Source organism: Triticum aestivum, chromosome 3A (assembly GCF_018294505.1).
Source record: "Triticum aestivum cultivar Chinese Spring chromosome 3A, IWGSC CS RefSeq v2.1, whole genome shotgun sequence".
Taxonomy (NCBI): domain Eukaryota; kingdom Viridiplantae; phylum Streptophyta; class Magnoliopsida; order Poales; family Poaceae; genus Triticum; species Triticum aestivum.
Window position 1 is genome coordinate 84,775,232 of NC_057800.1, and position 5,087 is coordinate 84,780,318.

A 5,087-nucleotide genomic window follows, 5' to 3' on the forward strand; every position below is an offset into this window, starting at 1 on the left:
TTTGAATGTACTCGCAAACATTAAGAACACATGTATAATATGGCCACTGATAATTGTGCTTTAAAATATACTATGATCACTTCGACAGTTATCAAATAAGGCTCATGATGCACACAAGTAGATCATTTAAATAAAACATGAGTAAGCAATCAGGGTGTAGAAAGGCAGAGCACCGATCGGGTGTCTGAAGCAACGCCTCGAAGGATAATAATATGAAGCATGCCTCAGTCGGGCGTCTGAGCGACACCACATAAAGGGCTTATAAGTAGATAAAATATCAAGCATGCCACAGTCGGGCGTCTGTGTGACACCGCATAAAGGTCTTATAAGTAAATAAAATAACAAGCATGCCACAGTCAGGCGTCTGTGCGACACCACATAAAGGGCTTATAAGTAAATGAAATGACAAGCATGCCACAGTCGGGCGTCTCTGCGACACCACATAAAGGGCTTATATAACAATAATCACAGTGAGTACCCAGGAGGTAGAACCGTCCCAGGGATACTCAATAATTCAAATAACATAAATGGTTAGTCCATAATAATAATAATCATAATCATCATATGTCACAAGTTATGATCCATGTTCTGGTTTAGTAGTTTCTCCTCCGAAGACCGACACTAAGACCGACACTTGACCCATCCCAGATTGTAGTCCTTAACCATGGACACGGCTATTCGTATAGGTATAATATCTCTGTAGAGGGTGTACTCTTTACCCACTAGCAACAGATTCCTTTAGTCCATCGGGACTAATTCCGTCCATGGTCTTTTGATTGAAAACACACCTCACCACACACACCAGCCTAACTCACTAGTGTCTGGAATCACCCTTGACACCTATTAAGAAAAACTCTAAGTGGGGAGGCTACAACCTCGACTAGCATGGGATCACAAAATTTATACCGCGTGCAAAATGGGGGAGCTACCCCCTTCGGCTACAACCGAAAACAGCCATGCCCCCTGACCGGATGACTGGCTTTAATCCAGGGCCATGGAACCCTCATCGCGGTCTCTCTGTACGGTGTGTGCTAGACAGGGGTTGACAACTTACTGAACCATACCCTACCTGCGGCAGGGACAAGTGGCAGCACGAAACAAGTATGGGGGTTACTGGAACAAGACTCGATCTACGACCGACTTAGGAGGCTTAAGTATTTCCTGCATGATTAGCTCATTTCACACCCATCAGACACAACCACCACTCATCATACCTTCCCCTGCCCCGCCAGTCATAACCGCCTCGACAAGGGACAAGCTCGTGCCTACCCAAGACAGAGACTTTCCCGGATCCTTCCCGGCAGGCATGAGAGGCATATGAGGGTGATTGCTATCACAAGTATGTCCATTTCCAACAGCAAAACTTTCCATCTTTGCACTCAAAGCGTATGATCATATTGTCACAAACACATAACGGATACTCCGTGTCACGGTGGTGTTGTAACTGTATCAAACATCACACGATAATATTATGCCTGAGTTCAGAATTGCTTGCCTTCAAGGTGTGGAGAGGTGAGGTGCCCTCCAAAACTTTTGAAAGTTATATCTCCCTTCCAAATTCCTATTTTCAAAAATATTCAAATAACACATACTTCAAAAACAGTACAAAAAGGTGTCCTAATTATTTTTGAAATAAATCTTAAAATAAACTAGGTGAAATTTGAGAGAGGTAGGAAAAGGCATCAATTCATTTGGAGTTTTATTGAAAAAGATATAGCCAGTCAAAGTTTTAGTCAAACTCTGTTTTTAAAATAACACAGAAAAGAAAATGTTTCGACGAGAATATGCTTTCAAAGTAGGGGAGACATACTTTCGGCTGTGTGCGTTGTCACTTAAAACACGCGGGCGTGGCTGGGTCGCTGACAGTGGGTCCAGGGGGCCCACTGGTCAGGTTTGACCAGTCCTCTCTCCCTCCTCTTCCTCTGCCCGAACGGAGGCGAGGCACCGGCAATCAACGCCGGTGAACGGTGGCTTCCCGCGGGCTCCAGAGGGTCAGGATGGATCCGCAAGACCGGTGCGGTCCTCCCGGTGGTCGTTGGGTCGGCGGGGGTGGAGGGAATCGCCGGCGACGAGCTCCGCGGCGGAGGAAGCTTCGGGTGAAATTGGGGTTATGGGTTGCGGTGGCTCTGGGTTGCGTTTGAGGGGTTGGGCAGCTCCGCGAGGTTGAGGGGAGTCGAGTGGTGGCGCTAGATGGACGGGAGGGGCTCGGGTTGTGACGCATGGCACCGGAACGAGGCGGAGGCCGCACAGATCGGAGACGGGGAAGAAAGCTTCCCGCCGTCGACTGCTGGCCGTGGTAACTCTAGAGAGGTGGCTTAAGGTCGCCTGAATGCTTAGTCGAGCTCGGGGTTCCCTTTTATAGGCGGCCAAGGTCGGTTCTGCGGCGGCCGTGGATAAGCTCGTCGGCGACCGTCATTCTGTAGGGGCAGGGCGACATGGCGGCGACGAGCGCTAGTAGACGCGTTTGCGGATGAGATCGAGTTGTCCCAGGGGCAGCTGGCACGCTGGGGAGGCTCGGGCGGTGCTGCCATGGCCGGGGCCTGCTGTGGCCGGCCGCTAGTTGCCACGTCCGACCTGATGGCGGCGCTGTAGAGCTCCAGGGGCGGCTCTGCGACGAGGGGAGGGGCCGGGGCGTCGACTGGGCGGGACGCGGCGACTCGCGTGCACGCACATGCAAAACGCGCGCTCTGGGCTCGCCCAGAGCGTGCAGGCCAAGCGTTCGGCGAAATGCCCGAGCATGCTAGGCGGCGTGGGTGGAGCTGGGGATTAGCAGGTCTAGGCTAGGGTCTCTTAGGAGATTAATGGACATGCCAGTAGGTACAGAGGGACAAGATCACAGTGCAAAACCAAAATCATGCCAAAACTGGACATGCACACCAGGTGTTTGATAGAATGCCAAAGGCACCTAGGCAACTCTTGGGGTGGCCCAAATCTCCAGATCAGAGTCTCTTTGGATGAATAAGAGAGTGGTGAGGTTAGTTTGTCAAAAGCAGAAACTTGTCAGTTCAAGTTTGTGAGGAAATTGATTTTGGACAAAAAGGGAAAGGCACCATTGCATGAACTTAAAATCCTCCAATGAGTCCACTCTCCTAGACTTAAGGGTTTAGCAGGATGGGCTATAAGTAGGAAAAGGAATCATGGGTAAAATAACAAGATAAAAAGGGGTTGGAGTACAAACCACCAAGATGGATCAGAATGAAAAAGAGGTTGATTCACTCAATTTTTTCAAAGAACATAAAAGGGCTTTTGCATAAAGATGCATAATATACTCCTATTAACATCCCATCATTTTGGTGGAAGCTAGAAAGGAATATTTAAATGGGTTGTAGTGCAAAATTGCCCACTGGACCATATTTGAAAAATTGGTGTAGAGCTCAAAATATTAAATGAATGGAATATATTTTTGCATAAAAGTGATTTAAAAACATCACATGACATCTCCAAATTTTGGTGAAAATTTTAAGTAAATTTATCAAGTGGTTGTAGTTCAAAAAGAGCTCCAAAACTAATGAAAAAACATTTTTAAGGAATAAAGCTCAGAGAGAAATGCTTGTGCAAACAAATTCCACTGATAATAGGAATGCTTTCTTGAGAGGGTAAACAAGTCCAATAATATATTTGAAAGGTTGTCACTTGGGGTAAAACTCCATAATAACCAAGAAAGAATGGTTCTGAAATCAATGGAAAATCCAGAAAATGAAAGTTTGAATTTCCTGGCAGAATTTTAGTTAATAAAACAAGGTCAAAATTTTGGGGTGTCACAACACTACCCCCCTTAAGAAAAATCTCGTCCTCGAGATTTGCTAAAAGCTGCTTTACGAAAATATAAGCAATAAAATGTGGCTACAGTGAGAGGGCAATAAGTGGTGTAAAACCACAGTGTGGAACACTGGCGCTGCGTGGGAAAATCTATGGTTAGGGGGGAAAACGAGAGATTTTTACGCTGGATACAGTAAATTTAGAATAAATTATAAATTTATAATACGCTGGTCGTACCCGAGAGAATAGTGCTCTCACTGGCTGACAGGTGGACCCGGGGTCTACTGTCAGTCTCTTCTTCTTCCTCCGGTTCTCTCTTCTTCCTCTCTCCCATGCGCTTTCCCGCGCTTTCTCCACCGGCGACGTCTAGCGCGTAGGGCATCTAGGCCGTACCTGCGGTAGTGCGCGGCGTGCTAGCTGCCGGTGCAGCGTGCACTCACGTCGCGGGCCAGCATGCTGTCGGCACTGCTCGCGGATTCGCCTCCGAACACTGGCGATCGGGCGACGAGCGGCGCTGGTGAACTCCGCCCACCGTACACTGAGCTCGAGCTATAAAACGGCCAGGTGCTTCTCTCTTCTTCCTCACACCTGGCCTCGCTTCTCCTTCCCCTTCTTCCTCCTCCATTTCCGTTTACAGAAGCTAGAGATGAGGTTTTAATGGCGGAGGCGATGCCGGATTGGTACGTGATCCTGATGTGCGGAGGGCTGGCGGCATTGCTGGGGCTCTCCATGCTCCTGTGCGCGATGATCCTCGATGATCGACGTGACGCTGCTGCTCGAGTGCTGGCTCTTCGCGGTGGCGCTCATCACGAGGAGTAGGTGTGGTGTCGGGTGCTAACTGTTGTCGGTATATTGGGTAACTTGTACCCAGATGATTACCCACTAATCTCTCCTTCAGAGACTATGGTGTACTAGGGAGATGATTAGCCAGATGCAGCACGGTTACGTGGTGTTGCAGGTAGTGTATGTGTTCGAGTGGTTGTGGTTGTGAGTCTGCTGCCGTGCTGCTGCGTGAATAAAAAAATCCATGTCAGGAGGAGATATATGCTACAGCAACTCAGGGAAAAGAAATCTCACTCCTGGATTTTTCGCGAGAGAAAATTAGTTAATCAAAATTTACAGCAGCAAAAACTACTCACCACAATTGAAACCAAATATTTATCTCAATACATAAGAATTAAAATAACACGCATGAGTTACAACACTTAGCTAAATGCTGGAATAAAAGAACAAGGCAGTGACGTCTAGAACGAAAATGGCAACTGGACGGGGTCCCGAGAAAACGTCTCTGGTACTGGGGCACACTCTTCTTCTATCGGGGAAAGCGG